The following is a 17,304-nucleotide window of genomic DNA, read 5'->3' on the forward strand; positions in this document are numbered from 1 at the left end:
TAAAAAAATAATTCAGAATATCTTCTTTTGTGGTTCTGCAGAACAAAGAAAAATCATAAACGGTGACCTAAATTATATCAGTTTTAATTTTGGAGTGAACTATCCCTTTAATTTACGAATTATACAATTTCCATGGTATTTCGTGTAAGTTACTCTTTTAACTCAGTTAAATGATACGACATGGAGTTTCACAGACCCTTGTAGGTGTAGACAGTAGTGAGTTATTAATATAGTCCCTATTGCAGTGACTCACTCAGCTCGTGCGTTATAAATCTGCCGTAAACAGCACAAACCGCCGCTAGAGGTCTCAGCCTCAGTGTTGACAAACAATAAAAGAGTTCTATGTGAACATCAATACATACCAACCTTCGGTTAAAATGCTTTATGGTTTATGGTGGACAAATGTTGCGATTTGCCACTAATCTTCCCTGCTTAAAACACTAAGACAGCCTCAGTTAACCAGAGCAGCTTCTCGCTCGACTGACCGGACAAAGCCGCTGCGGTCCCATATAGACTCTACTGTATATGACGAGCGAGATACAGTATCACAACAGTGAGTGTAAACAATACCCGGATGAAAAAAAAAACGCTGCATGTAGCAATGATTTTACGGGGTCTGGTTTTGATGTATATACCCGTGCAAACGATAACCGACTTTTATTTTTTTTTCTTCCTGAAACCTTTAGTTACAGTTTCACACCTTTGTTGCACTCTTAGTATTCTGACTCCAACAATGCATGCATGTGAAAGTAGGTCAAGAGAATCGTATTGTTCAGTAAGCGTGTGCTACTGCTCCAGTGTGTCGACTATTAGAAGAAATGAGAGCAAATAAAGAAAAAATATTTCAGTATTTCTCACGTGTACCGCAATTCAAGCGTATCTTGCTGCAGAAAACTATTGGGCAGATGCTGCTGATAGGCTCTCTGCTTGAGACTGTGTCTCCTTTCCAATGAATGCCACTTTTCTCGGTTGTTTGTCACTTGCTGACACTGCCTGTCTCATACCACACGTTTTCTGACAATTTTTTTTTTCAAAGCCTGGCAGCTTGTGACACATGTCATAGTTCTATTATATCAATATTAATAGGTTATACTACATCAATAATAGTTTGATTGTTTTAAAAGAGGTGACAAGTCATAATATGACACTGAAGGTTTTACATTTAGACATTTGCCTTATTTATTTATTTTAATTTGATGTCCATTATGATGTTATTAAATGGATGTTTTGTATGCAAAAATGTATGCCTATAAAAACAACACAAGTAGGCTATTGCATTGCATTGTCTTTCTGGAAACATGCCAACAAGTTGTGGGTAGTGTGACACTGTAAAAAAATAAAATAAATAAAAAATAAAAATAAAAAAACCATTACTATATTGTTTCTTTGTTTGCCATTTTGCACTTAAACCGTTTCAATACTTTGATATATATATATCATTACTATTACTAATTGCAGCCTACAATGATTTAAAAAAAAAATCACATGCATTTAGTATCTAGATGACAGCAGCTTTTGTGTGCAGAGTTTTTCCTTTTTTTACCCCTTTTGGCACAAGTTATGCTCATTTTCTGCATGTCATGTTAAAAGAATTTTACATAATTTTAAGTAAAAATGATAATTCAGCTCGCCCCTGGTTTACATATCAAAACATCGAATAATAAAATTATTTTGCATAAAATGTATTTCGTTTTCTTCCCATATCTTAAATCAAATTCATAGGCCCTATGTATAATTACATGTATCATTATGAACAGAACCCATCTACATTGTAATAGACATTAGAAATCATAAATTCATTTTTAAATTCATTATTATTTATATCAGCATTAATATTTATATCTGCACGTGAGAAGAAATAAAGCATGCTCATATATTTGAGTCCCTGTAACATAATCCAGATTTGAACAATAAGCATGGTTTCATTACTATTAAAAGTCATTTTCTAACCCCTGGTACTTCAGACAATGGCAAATCAAATTTCACGCGAATCACTCCAGTCCACAATGCGGCCTAAAATCAACCCTCTAAACTGATCATTGCAAAAAAAAAGTACAGTCTGTTTCGTTCGTCTGCAAGTTTTGGAAAACGGCTGGAAGAATGTCCAAATGTTGTGTGGATACGCGGCGATTTCACACCACAATGTTCCTCAAAATGCTCCGGTCGATCGGAAAGAAGACGGAGTTAATATGGCTGTCCACAATTTATCTGTCAGTGTAGTAAGCTCGCCTTGTGCTGCCGACACGACGCGCATAACAACCCATTTAGTTCCCATCATTTCAGAGATTCTTGTCCCCTCCCCTCCAGACACAGACAACAACATACACCTTAATAGGGGCGCGTCTCCGACACAGCCGCCGACCAATAACCCGTCTGTCTGGGCAGAGACCAAGGGGATGAGCGCTCGCCGAGGCCCAATCAGCGCTTTTGTGTTGCCTGCCGGTGCCGGGGACTGGTCGTGAAGAGCTACAGCAGCGCTTCAGGATCGGAGAGTGAACCCGGAGCCAGAGGAACCTGAAGGGTAAAGGCGAGTCAGGTGAGTCCGGGGATCCACGCGCGGCCTAGCCGGTAACGGCTCGGTTTGGGGAATTTGGGAGCGAGATGCTTCATAATCGCATCCACATGCGATTCGGCCGTCATTTGGTGTAAATGAATGTGCTAAACGGTTAAAAAGGGTTTTGAGGGAGTCTGCTGAGCAGCCAGACAATAGCATAGCGGATTTTGCGTGGAAAGCAAAGCGCTTCTAACACGCAGCAGCTCAAAGTGGCTGGCTAATACTATTAAAATGAGCTCGGGATTGCGCCGTGGCGTATCACACGTCGAGCGGCTATTTCAAGAGCGATTCCGCGAAAAGCCCGTCATATTTAGCAGGCAACTCTGACAAGTTTACTGGCCAAAGCAGTATTTTATATGCGTGAAACGGCTTTCATTGTTTCATCTGGTGTCCCGAGGGGTTAACCCAGATTGGCGGAGAAAGCCTCGCGTCCTCCCGGCTGTGGCTACAGTAGTGCAGCTCAGACACAATGAAAAAGCCCAACATGTTCACACATGCAACGCCATCAAAATAAATCTAACGCTCGGTTTCCAACAATATCAGCTGAAACGGGATGTTTAGTGAGTGTTTCGGGGCTGGTGAGGGGAGCGGGCTTTCTCTCTGTAGTGCCGAGGGCACACGGATGGTGTACGGTGAGCCTGTACAATTAGAAAAAAAAGATGTCGAAAATGCATCAGCCATTTACGTAAGTGAGGACGTTCTCTCAACTTGCTCCATATGCACGCAAATGGCTGCCCAACACTTGACAGACGTAAGAGTGAAATCTAATTCCAGCGTGAATGCAGGTATTGATCGAAGCCAACAGGGAGTCACTGATAATCGGGGGAGATGACGTTTAGAAAGAAACTCTGATCAATGATATGTGCTTTCTGTTAGTCGTTCACTGCAGACACGTCCAGAGTGAGACTGGCTTTACTTTATAGGCTTTACATAGTCAGAGGCTAACTCTAGCATTCTGATTTGCAGAGTTTGACCCCTCAAGAATTTTTCATATGGATTTAGTAGCTATATGACAGTACCTTAGTTTGTTGGTGGAGACTATATTTTTTTTTCCTTTTTCATTTTAAGGAGCAGATAATTCCACTACATAGGCAAATTCTTATTTTGCTACCATGCCAAAGTTTTTAAAACATGCACTCAGTAAATTTTCCTGATTTGTAAAAACTTTTATATTTAAAGAAATTAACTTGCACTACATCAAGTGGGTCGCCCACTCATGGGTGCTGCCATGTTGAGATCACATGACCTGCCTGTAATGCAATAGAGTGCACTGTCGGGTCCCAAAAGTAAAACTACCTTTTATTTTCTCCATAGGAGAACTGCTTTTTAACTAACTTGTACACATTTAACTTGTACACCCACCCACTGTCCTAAATATATCTGTGTGTATATATACTGGTATATACACACATTTTGCAGTAAACACAAAAATAGTTTCACATCAGTAGTTTATTTTACCATATATATTTTGCCTTATTCAAAGTTGTTAAGTGCTCAGACATTTTGTCTAATTTTCTAATGATATTTTTCTTCAACTCAAAGTGATGTCTTAATTAACCTTGTAGCTAGTTGGTTTGGTTCATGGCTTATAACTTTTTAAGAAAGGCTTTAAAAATGCCAATAGGAAAAATACTTCTGGAACCAAGGCTTCTGCAGAAGAGACAGAGTTACTGCTACTAATAGTCACAACATAACAAACAGAATGAGTTTGAATTCATTGTGGCTATTATAGGGATGTATGTAGTATGAGATGGAGAAATAAACAAAAACTAACAAAATAAAATAAAAACCAAAAGCTTAGGTATGACTGTCATACATCTACGCAAAAAAAAAGTTTAAAACCACTGAATAGAAGCCAGCTGAATGTAAACACAAATTTACTGAGTGCACCTTTTAAGTTCAAGGAATTATTTAAGAAACTAACAGATTTATGTGCTCCTAGATATTTTTATAGCATATAAAAGTTTTCCACTTTGACAAGTCACAGAGAAAAAGCTCTCCACCCACTGTTATTAAAGTCATTTATACTTATTGTGTGGAGTGAAAGGTCTGCATAGAAGTCACTGAACATGTACTTCTCTAGGAATTACCCTGGTGAAATCTTTCTAATGTCTGATGTAAGTAATCTGTGTAAACATCAGAACTGTGAAGAAAAAATATTTTTTAGCAAGTAGCACACCTAATAAGAGCCAAATTGGAGTGTTTTCTGCTAATTTTGAAAAAGGCTGCTGCATACTGTGAGGGGCACCCCACTAGTATTACATCCTCAAGAGGGGTCCAAACAATGTTCTTATTGACTGTTTTGCTCAAAGGCATTTTGTGTGGACTGTTCCCCCTCCTCCCCCTCAGGCGGAAGATACTTGGCAGTGTGGTATTTATTTTTCTACCTTTTTTTGGGGCTATTCATCACTTTAGTCGGTGCACCCAAGCTTATGGCCATCGCCTGTGAAAGGATTTTATGCAGTTTGTTCACTTTAATTTCCATGGTGCATGGGCATCTTATTGCTAGTTACTGTCTGGTTTTGTTAAGCCCACGAAACCTGTGAAGTGCGGTGCAAGGTGATAAGATGGAATACACTGAGATGAGCAAAGACTCTAAGCTCAAGTTATCAATGTAGATTTCATCATAGATCTGTCATGGTTTAGAGGTACATGTTCAAGTACCTGTTCTACCTAGACCTGCTTCACACCAGATCTCATGTCAGTGCTGGTGCTTTAGCACAACATTGGCATTCCCATACTGAATGCATGGATTTTCACTATAAATATAAGCCTAATGCATATTTTTAAGTGGTTTGTGATTCATTGCTTAAGCCTTGTGTTGTGTGCTGTGGGTAGTTCACCCAAAAAAATCAAATTCTTTAATTTGCTCACCCAAAAATCTGTATGATTTTCTTCTTTGAGTTGCAAAAAAAATATTTTTAGCTTTTTTGGGGGGTCAATGGTGTCCAAAGCAACATGAACATTCTTTAAAATACCATCTTTTGTGTTCTCTATAAGAATGAAAGTCACATGAGGGTGGGTAAATGATGGCAGAGTGTAATTTTTGGGTCTTTTTTATAAGCATTTATAAGTGCAGAATTACTATTCACAATCTAAAGACTATCTATATTCAGGACAGGTGATTCTGTTTTAGATCATATTTGGACTTCACACTTAACTCAACCTGGATTAAATCATGGGTTCATCTAGGAGACGAGACCATGCCATTGAAGAAGACATTTGAAAGGGAAATCACATTTAGAACTGGATATTGACTCTTGGATCAGAAAGAGGACTTGAATTGGCTGGGTTTCAGGACTGCTGAATGGTCAGAAAAGGTAGTGTTTAGAATTAGCAGTGCCCATTTGGCAAACGTATTGAGTAGACACAACAAAACGACTTGCTCTGTAAACATGCACCATGAGATTTATGGTAGTGCAATATGATGATGTGGACCCAAGTTGTGCTAGTTTTGTAAAACGAACCCTCACTGCGACAATCCTGAGAGCCTAGAGCGAGGCATTGACACTCAGATGTCCTCCCATTGATCTACTAACCTTCAACGCACCTTCAGTGTCGTTAGTGTTGTTTTAAAGCTGGTTAGAATGAGAGGGAAATGTTCACGTCCAGTAGTTTTTTTGGGTTTCGTGTGATAGTGGGTTTAAAAAAGACCCTCAGGACTGAACTGACAGGTCCAAAACAGTTTGATTCATTGGCTCTTGGGAAAGCTAGGGGCTGCTGCTTGCCCTTTCTCCAGATAAGGCGTATTGGTCTAGCAAACAATATGATCACATGTCTTTTGGCTTTATAAAGCAGTGTAATGCACAACATCATTACCTCAGACCTTCCCATTGACATCATAGAGAAATTAGTCTGTCATGCACTCAGGAATGTTTTTGATTGTACTCGATTTGCAGTTTGAGGTTTAGTCACAGGGTTAAGTTTTAAATAATTGATTTTCACTGCAGTTTATCATTTAGCCATATTCTTTTTTTAATTTAGTATTTGAACTAAAGTTTCCAGGTGTTTCCTTTTAGATAAATCTGTAATCAAGTGGTGTTCATACTAATTATTTGTCTTTGATAAGTCAGTCTGTATATCAACTCTTCCGTTTTTATTGACTATATGAGAAGGTCTGATTGATACCTACTCAAAATCAGTGCTCATTTCATGACCCATAGTTATGTAAAATTGAGACCTGGATGTCTGAATGTTTTGAAAAGAATGAAATCAGGATAATTACCCCTTAATCGGAAGCATTACATTTATTTAAAAATTTTCCCAAGTGAAAATCCTTTGAGGGTGAGAAGTTTCTTGTCAGTTGCTTGTACATGCTACTAATTGATATGAATGATGTTAATGAATGTGAAGTGATAAATCTAGACCAGTGAAAGAAGTACAAATAAAGAGAAAAGTATGTCAAACTGTTTTAGGGCCTGATACCAGTCTGTGTCAGTGTTCAGTAGTATACAGTAGGAAGTGTTTTAGAAAGGGTTAAGGGATAGTTAACATTCTCTCATCATTTACTCACCCTCATGTCATTCTTTGGTTCTGCAGAACACACAAGAAGATATTTCAGAGATAGTTTCAAATGTTTTGTCCGCACAAGGAAAGTCAGTGGGGTCCAAAACAACATTGGACCCCACTGACTCTCAAATTTTCTTTTGTGTTCCGCAGAAGAAAGAAAGTCATTTAGAACAGAAAGTGTTGTTATCATCATTTAAAACTATTAAACATTGTTTTCATTCATTAAAGCGCAGCTGAGATAAATTATAAATATTAGATGTGTGAAAATTAGAAATGTTGACTGAAATAACTGAGGTAACTGAAATAAAATAAGGTGATGACGTTAGCCAGGTATGGTGACTCGGAATTTGTGCTCTGCATTTAACTAGAGATGCACCGATCGTCTTTCCGATTTTGAGCCGATCCGTCTACATGTTGCTGTGAGCGCGAGCGCGGCCACGACGTTGATGTCACAGCTGCGCTCACAGCTGCATGCAAACATGTCGTTGACGTGGAAGATTTTTACTGTGAGTGAAGAAGACACAAAGTTTGCTATTTGTAAAACTTGTAAGGCTAAAATAAACCACGGGGGAACCACTTGCCATTAATGCTCAAGTAGCATTTTGCCTATACATATGCTGGCAACACTTATTACCCACTTACTTCACTATTATTATTTGGAAGAGTATTGTACACTTCAGTTTTGTTCATTCATAGGGTCTTTGACTTTTGTAAGACAAGTAAAAAAGAGAGAAAAAGGTCAATTTTGACAAGATTTTAACACTGACAAGCTGTGCAAAACCACGATCATATTTTGCCCTTTTTTTGCACAGCTTGTCAATGAACAACGGCTCTGTGTAGTAAATGCTGCTCCATGTGAAAGCACGCACGTGTAGAGATTTACCGCTGATTACAGAACCAGCTTTACAGACTAGATGCACATTAAATATCGTGCCGATATTTATCGTGCATCCCTAGTCAATTTATAAATTTTTGTTTTATAAAGTAACTCATTTTCAGTTAATTGTTATTTCTACTTCTTTCCAGTCACAGAGCACTTTTAATTTTTAAGAGAAGTTCCTGTAACTTGGGAAATTGTAATGTTTAATCATTTCTTTTATAATGAAAATACATTTTTCTTTGAATAAAAGTACATTTTTGTTTGTATATGCTGTCAATTATAGTTCTAAGAAAGAAAATCGGCAGATCACACAAATCGGAAATCGGAATCGGCCAAGAAAATTGCAATCGATGCATCGCTACATTTAACCCATCCAAGTGCACACACACCGTGAACACGGAGCGGTGTTGATGTGCATTCTTAAAAATTTTAATTATTCAATAAAAACTGAAAAGTAAATTTTGTGTACACTATAATAATGCTAAAATATGGTTCAGAATGACAAGAGGGTGAGTAAATGATTTTCAGTCTTTCATTTTAGGGTGAACTATCTCTTTGAATATTTAGAAAAAAAAACATTTCAAATTAGAACAACTTGAAAAAGGAGGAATCTGCTTAGATGCAGCCTATTTTACAGATCAGACTTTTATGATTTTTCCTCATAACATTGAAGGCTAAGCGTATAGCTAAGCTAAAATAAATAACTGATTTGTAAAGCAATCTGTGTTAGACATCAGCCTCGGTTTCATTTTCATCACACTGTTTTAGAGGTATCTGAAACCCTCTGGTGGTCGTCAGTTGCACAGGGACCTTTGACTCCTCAGCTTTTTCTGCTCCGCTCTGTCAGTCGCTGATTAATTATTCTCCACCATTTTAGTTGTGAGATCTTAGGTGGGCACAGTGAGCAGGTACCGAGAGGGAATGTTTGAGTCGACTGTAATGGGTCGCATGTATGTTGGTGCACTGGTCTTGTTAACACCTGAATGGGGAGGCTGCGTTCTGCGGGCCTCATGCAAGGCTTATTAAACCCCACGCAGAAACAATCAGCCCAGATGAATGGCTTCCTGTGAAGTTTAATTAGAGGGCCTCCCTGATGCTTTAGCTGGATAAACAGCAGCAAGAAACGACATGACGGGCCTTTTGCGTTGATTGTTGAAGATTGTGTGTATGTGAAGTGCAAGAAGCCCGACTGGAAACGAAGATGTTTTAAGGTTTAGGAATGTTGTTGTTTTTCCTCTCCTTTTCCCCAGTGGATGGTGTCTGACCATCCCAATCGCGAATTAGATGAGTTTTTCCAGCTTCATGAGTCTTGGCCATTACAAAAGCTCCGGATTGTTGTTAATTTGCTTGACGTCTCTCAAGTGGGATTACTCTGAAGATGAGGTGTGGACTGCATTAATTGCAGCGGGTCCAGGTATTGGCTGTGGTTGAAAAATTCAGAAGTATTGATTCAGTTCAAGCTGTTTTCATCATTCCGCAATGTATTACATTGTAGCGAGACGGAAGCTTTGAGTGAATGTGAAGCGCATAGACCCGTTTTATGATTACACTGGTAGGTATAGGCGTATAGTCCCCAGATGGGTGGCTTTTGTAGCGCGAGGTTCTCCGGCTGCACTTGTTTCAGGAGCGAGAGAGCTGTGTGATGGGTTGAGCTGATCGAAAGACTGCTGGAACACTTCATTCAGTACAATATAAAAGAGCAAGCGAAACCCATCCGAAGCATTTCTCTGTGGACCCATCTATGTTTTCATGGCCCGGGGGTTAGTTTGTCTATTAAAGTTGATGAACCTGACATTGTGTATGGTATTGCATCATTTATTTAAGCTAAAGTAGTCTTAGAAATGTTTTTGTTTTGACTATGCGCAGTCAAAAACTTCTCTTTTATTATTGTGACATCAGCCAGCACACAATGTCCAGTTCCAACAATGGGACAGTTCACCCAAAAATTGTTATCATTTGTACTACGTCATGTTATTCATAACCTGTGTGATGCAGTATGTTAATACTATATATGTACGGGTTAATATATTAAAATTGGGGTCCAGTAATGTTCTTGGACCTAATTGACTTTCATTGTAAGGACAAAAAGTTCAAAAGTACAATATTGTTCAAAATTTGTGTTCCACAGAAAGAAAGTCAATAAATTTTTCATTTCATTTTTGGGTAAACTATACGTTTCACTGGGACAGATACCTGCAACTGGTTGCAATGAACCCCTTAAGTAAAAAAATTAAACAAAAACTATAACAGATTTCATTTTTGTTAATTGAAATAAAGCTGAAATAACATTAGAATATAGTTTAAAAAAAAGAACTAAGAAAATTGGGAACCTTGTCTTGGCATCTAACTGAAATAAAAAAAGTTTAAATTAAAGTACTAAAATTACTAAATCTGAAAAAAAAAAATTAAGGTAAGTATAATTATTTATAAAACTAAAAGTAATACAAAAAAGAGAAAAGCATGTAACAAAATTACTAAAATTTAAGCTAAAATTAACATGAAAATTGATTTTAAAAAAAACTAATAAATGCTAAAATAGTACAAATAATGTTTAAATAACACCTGATTTGACCTGGTTTTACTTGATGTTTGTTCTCTCATATCATCTATCCACTTTACTGGGTAAAAGTTTGCTTTTGACATGATTTTGCTGGATCCTTAGAGTAGCTTTAGCTGAAACGGCTAACTAAAATAATTCAGCTGGTACCTGTGGTAGTTAACCTTGATAGGAATTATAGCTGACTCTCTGTACATGCGCAACCGCAAGATTCAATTCCCATAATCCCTCCACAAATGCCTCTTTGTCTTATTACTGTGTTTAGCAGATTAACAAATTGAACCTTAGCACATTTAAGCATCCTCTCCATATCCCTCCATTCAGCCACAGGCCTTTGTTTCTTGGGTCATTCTGTTGGAATCAGAAGGGGTGCATGATCTCTCTTCAGCCGGTATGGATGGAGCTTGTGTGAAAGCAGAAATCTGGGTTTTCTTGAAGTTTTGGTCCCGCGCAGACTCCATGCAGTCCATCTCTCCAAGCCTATCTGCTTTTCCAGAGCACCGGTTCCTTGGTGGAAATCATGTTTTCCCCGAGTGTATGTCTGTGTGCCCATTACTTTAAGCGCCAGAAGGGAGCCTCTGCAGATTTTATCTCAACTTGATAAAGCACTGGTCATGTGTGTAAAGGTAGTGTGCACGGATTGTGTGTTTGAGGATATTTGTGTATTTTTATTTATTTATTTGTATTTTGCATATGATTGATTTGAATACGGCAGGGTGTTTTTTTTTTAATTGCTTGACTGTCCTCCCTGCCTCTTTCCCAATTCAGCCCCATTTTAAAATAATTTTGCTACCTCGCTTTCTCCAGATGGCTCACGTTCCAGCATTTTTTTTTTTTTCTTTTTGTTTAAACAACGTATGCCCCACCCTGTGGTCTGAAGTTCCGCAATGAGCCGTCTTGACAAGGTGCCAGGTTTTAGATTCAGCGTCTCGTAAGAAGTACATTTTCCTCTCACTGCCCCCTTTGGCCCCCTCCTTTTTGTCTTTTTTTCGTTCTGTCTTTCTTTCTTTCTCTCTCTCCCTCTCTCTCTCTCTGTGTTCGTGTGACGTCCTGACCACTAACGGCTACATATTAAGAGATAATTCCATACCCTGAGGTTACAAACCGGCTTAGACTGGCTCTCTCGCATTTTGACTCCACTGGGTACAAAAAAAAAAAAAAAAAAATAACTCCCTGTTTTTTTTTGTTTTTTTTTTTAAAATTTTTGTTTTTTTTTTTAAAGGAACAGGAGACTAATTCTCCTTGAGAATGACATCAGTTCAGTCGGCACTGCTTAAAACAAACATGTTATGCATTTGTGAATGCTACAAGGATACCCCAAAAACCAAAAACAACCAAACAATAAAACAATAACTCACTACCTCAAATAGTCAAAAATTACAAAAAGTTAAAACAATTTTTTTTTTTTTGCATAATAATGCACCTTAGTCACAATAATGCAGGCTTTATTTTAGAACATTCGTTCTCCAGTTGCAAAAGGTTGTATCAACTGTACAGTGGAGACCAGTGCTTATTTTCACATGAGGAAGTTGTCACAAGGTCTATATCTCTGTCACTATAAGGTTTGAGACATAAGTCTGTTCCTTTTTTGTGGGGCAAAGTACAACATATGTTTCAAACATGTAGGTTAACATGACGGCACACTGACATACATTCAGACAAGAGTCAGCTGTATAATGAAGGCAGATTTTCACTAAAAGATTGGACCGTGTCATCAGGACAAAAGGTATTGTTAATGTCAAGCTGGAGTGGACATGTTGTCATATATTTTAAATGTTATATATGCATACAATTTATTAATTAATTAACAATTTTATCTAATTATCAATATATATCTGTTAGCCAAAACAATATTTTTTGTTACTTTTTTACATTTGATTTAATTGGAATTTTGAATTTAATTGAATTTTTTACATTTTAATTTTAATTTAATGTAATAGTTTTCATAAATGTTTAAGTGTTTAAATGCAGCTAGCAAGCCTTTAATGGCCATTTCCATTGCAACAACTATTGGGGCATGTTGTCACTTAAAGTCAGTGAGTATTAAATGAAAAGTATACATTTTTTACATCTATGCAAAAATTTAATTGAAAAAAAAATGCCTACCTTGAGAAATAAACAAAAAAAAAAAAAAAAAAATTATAAAAACTGAGACAAATACACCAATCAAACAATCAAAACATCCTAAAATTCAAAAACACAATGACACTTTCTCATAATTCCCATAACGTATTTTACTTTTTTAAATTACGTTGTTATTTTGTGACCATCTTTCAAATTCTCATTCAGCCTCTTATGGATATCAGAGCGATTTCATCTCCAGTGCTTCTTTTTTTTTCCTCGATTTTTTTATTTTTTATTTTTCTACATTTCTTTTCTTTGTGAATTTTTTTTCTTCTGGCATGAGTATTAGATTTTGGTCATCCTTAACCTTGAAGTCTGTCTGTATCTTGTATAAATAGGTCTGTAGCTTTATTCAGATCCTCTCCATTCGTCTCTCTACAGTCGCCGCCTCTGTTAGAAACCTCCTGTTGAGGGTTTTTCTCATTCCTCTATGTTTTTAAGCTAAAGTTTGGATGTGAGGATTTCTGAGGAAGAGCAGCGGCAGAAAGGGAACCGGGCCTGTCAAGAGGCGATTCCTATTGGTCAGTGCAGTCTGGATCAGAGTGTCAGGGTTTGACTGAAAATGAAAGTTCAGTTTCATTCAGTATTTCCTCCTCGTGTTTGCAGCTCTGTGTGGTTTTTGTACTTGCTACTAACTCGGGCCTCTGGTTAGCACTGTTCCTCACAGGTTTAATCTAGGAGGTTTGCGTTCGAGGCGCATTTCCACACTGTATGCTGTTTTAACCGCTGTTGCGTCTACCACCTCTTTCGGTATCTTAAAGATCTTGTTGATGTCTTTATTTGGTCTCTTTGTCTTCAGCCTCACTCCCCCACACACTTCCTCCCCTTTGCCCCCTGCTACTGCCCCCACCCTCCTCCTGAACCGCCCCTCCCGCCCTCGGGCGACAGCAGAACAGGAATTGATTAGTGGCACGGCTTAAAAATAGAAGGGCCTGTTGTCATGGCAACGGCCACAATGAGCTGTTGTCTTGTTTAATGAAGACCGAGATTTTAAGTGTTGTAGCTGAACAGTACAGTGAGTAGGAGACGCCATTTCTGGCTAGGTGTGCGCAGACACCGGGACGGAGATATTAGCAGGGATCTCGTCCCTTCTGTCAAAACATGCATTGTGCGGTATGCAGATGGTCGTGAATGTTTTTGTGCGCACGTGCTGGACGGTCTTCCACATGTGGGTGTGTTGTGTAGCTTTGCAGGTACGACTACCAATCTGCTTTGTCGCAGTATCATCTTGGTTGCTTTACCCTCAGGTGCTCGCTGAATCTGCAGAGGTGCATTAAGGTTAGGCATCAAATGCATCATGCGCTAGCAGCTCCAAAACACATTATTGACTCAACCCACATCCTGTTACCCATACGTCCCATATGCATCAAGCCAACCAATTACAACCTTGTTGCCATGGGTGCCATCAGCCTAATTGGCCTCATTAGTGTCAGAAACTGGCCGTATGCAAAGTTTTGGTCATATTCCCAGCAGATCTCTCTTCTGAGTAATATACAGTAATAGTTAGCCATTGTGTAGGTCGTTGGTGAGGACAACGGTCCAATTAGCGAATGAACCATTAAGCTTTAGATACTGTACTCGACTCAACCTCCCAGAAGTGGTTTTGAAATTCCTGTCAGCGTAGGAGTGTGTGCATAACGTGCCGTTTGGTGACGGGATGCTAATGCACCTGTCCTGAAATTCCCCCTCAACAACCTACTTTTGTGACATCACAGCACAGCTGACTTACAACATCTCAATTATGCTTTCATCACATTGCAGCTGGATTGCGTGTGATGCGAGAAATTATTTATACTGATAAATGTGTCAACAAGCTTTTTTTTATTATTATTATTTGAATTTTCATTTGCATCTTATGAATTCAATTGTTGTTGAGCTCCAGTGGGATTCTTTGAATGTGATTTGATGGGGTTTGCTTGGTTTTAGGAACGTCTTTAATCCAGGAGTTTTCAGTGCCAAGGGCTCCCAAATTTTATGATCCTTTTGCTAGGGATTCCCTTCCGAAAATATAGAAGCAGCCTTGTATTTTTATAAATGCAGACCTGTTTATAGTAAGCATTATGTTATGAAGACAAAGTCTGATTGTTAATTCACTTTCATTAGTTGTTTATATGTAATTAATTTTTTTTTAATTAGTTGTTAATTGGCTTTTATTTATTGCTGTACTGAATCCAAAGCAAATTATTGAAATAATATTATCTGGAAAATGTATAAATTTACAGCATTTTTTATTTCTTAAGAAATATTTTTTTCCTACTCAGTACTAGAATATTACAAAAATATTTTGAGTACAGAACCTCAGTTTGAAATGCTTGCTATAGAAGGACTTTGGCTGTGAAGGTTTTCTTTTTTTTTTTTTTTTTTTTTTTTTTTTTTTTTTTGGTAAGATATGACAAGATTCAACTTCAAATCAGTTGCAAATATGGCAGTAAACTGTATTCCCATTCTAAAATTAGTTTTCAAGTAACTTTAAGTTATCCATTTTTGTCAAATTCATGATTTGACATCACTCAAACTAAAAGTAGTGTTTTTTTCCCAGAAAAAAAAACAAGAACTGATAATAAGTAAATGTGTACCTTAAATGAAGTAGTCGCTTTGGATTAAATCATCTGCCAAATGCGTAAATGAAAATGTGTAAGCTTCTCCACATTCTGTCCAACTATATATCTCTGGGACTCTCATTGGTTATGATTTTTTTAGAGATGCACTGTTACTAATCTCAGATGCTGACTAGTACTTTTATCGGCATGTAGTATACTGCCCTCTAAATTCATTGGTGTTGTACTTTAATTTCCCTGTGCTTCCGATCTAATAATTAATGTTGATATTACAGTCTATCAGATTTGCTGCATACGGAACCATAGAGATTAAAAACTGCAACTCCATCTATATAAAACGGTATATGTGTATGCTTCACTTAGTTTAAAACGGTTGCATCTGTAATATTTTTGATGGGATTGCGGTAAATATCCCACACACTGTTGTCATTACAATAACCACAAGTCAGCATCTGAGAATTTGTGGAGTTTAAGGTAGCTCTGACTCCTTTTGTTGATCTGGTTCACTTATACCATACATCATGCTCCAGATACACTTTATTTGTATATCTGTGTAATAAAAGGATAATGTAACCAGTTTTAAATGGGTTTCCACAGCAATTTCCTCATTTACTGTTGGTCAGACAATCCGATAGTCCTACCCCAAAGTCATGCCTTTGGTTGAGTCAGTGTTGTGTTGTGCTGTGTTGTGCTGGTCAGGATGCTTAAACAAACAGAGCTTTGTTTTATAGCGACACAAAAGGAACATCTGGGGTGGAAACTACTCCAAATTGTGATCAAATTCTGGATCACTGTATGTTTGACTTAATTTCAGATGCCTTGACCCATTTTGCTAATTAGTTTATGTTCTGAAAAGCATTTTAGAAAAGCAGATGATCAGTTTTGTCCAGGAGTACCTGAAAAATCATGTCAAGCCCTGCTTAAACCTGGCCTAGCTTTCAGAAAAGTCAAAAAAGCTTCTCTAATCTAAGGCCGTGTTCTGTAAAGTCATTTGATTCATGTTCTTGAGGGGTTTAGGGAGCTGTTCTGCTGACATCTTTCACACGTTTAAGCCCAAGTGTTCTGCTAGTCCATATTGATCAGAGGGCTTACTCACTCGGAAGACTAATTTGAAAACAGAAAGGTGACAAGTAGCTGTTGTGAACTGGTCAGCCCTTAAAGCATCTCTATGGTCCAAAGTGCATGTTTTGTGGTCAGGTGTGCTGTGTTTTCTCACCACCTTGTTCAGCTGTTTTTATTCGGGTAAACCTATTCTTGGATCATCAGGTGGTGGATATCAGAGCAAGGAGCAGCGAGAGCCAAAGTGACAGCCGAAGGAAAGAAATCAGGCAGGTCTTGACCAAACAGGTGTTGTCACCTGCTTTTGCGTCTCTACTGGAGTCATGGCTGGAGAAATGGCTGCGGCATGAGATCATGAGGCCCGGGTCTGCTGTTCAAGTCATATTTCTGCTTTACGTGCCCTGGGGGAGGTCACACTCTCGCTGGTGCTTTGTCGCTTGTGAAAGCGAGTTCACAGAGTGGCAGCCAGCTGCTGAGGAGCTGAAGATAAACCTCCTAATGGCAAATGGAGGGTCATCACCTTGTTGACATTTCGTTCTGCAACATGCCAGAAGGGCTTGGGTGTACGGCAATTTTGGAAGCGGGAATCTAGGCTATCCAAATTTAAGGGTGGAATACACTAACATGACTTTTGCCCAGATTTGTGCCCTGATTTGTGGTCTGAACGTATTGATGTGAGTTGCCGAAAGCCAGTTAGCAGATTTTGGTCTGTCAGAATTGACACTGGTTTCATATAAATAAGATTATCACAGACACAAACCTAAATCCAGAACACGATATTTTTTTTTTTTTTTTGTCATGAGTCTCATAACAACAAACACATTTTTTGCATGGGTCTGTTGTGTTCGGAACAACTTAAAAGCACAGTAACCTTTCACGTAGTCTGGGAAAAAATTGCTACAGATTTCAATGTATTCTAGCCTTTAGTCATTTAAAATCGCTTGTAATTTTTTGAAAGGATTGGCAGCAAACATGGTCACTACATGGTCACCTTATAAGTGACTGCAGCCAAGTCGTCCATAGTTATTTGTATGATTAATAGAAGATTAAAGGTGCCAGTTTT

The 17,304-nt window shown here is 38.1% G+C and overlaps 1 protein-coding gene across 1 annotated transcript in view; it reads left to right on the forward strand.

Annotated features, from left to right (window-relative positions):
- Window positions 1-1,846: 1,846 nt before the first annotated feature.
- LOC109070732 (transcriptional repressor p66-beta-like) overlaps window positions 1,847-17,304 on the forward strand; it is a 39,130-nt gene continuing 23,672 nt past the window's right edge. The window contains exon 1 of the mRNA XM_042777007.1: window positions 1,847-2,536. The gene's annotated coding sequence lies outside the window, so the exon portion shown is untranslated. The remainder of the gene's footprint in view (window positions 2,537-17,304) is intronic.

This window comes from Cyprinus carpio, chromosome A19, assembly GCF_018340385.1.
Source record: "Cyprinus carpio isolate SPL01 chromosome A19, ASM1834038v1, whole genome shotgun sequence".
NCBI lineage: Eukaryota > Metazoa > Chordata > Actinopteri > Cypriniformes > Cyprinidae > Cyprinus > Cyprinus carpio.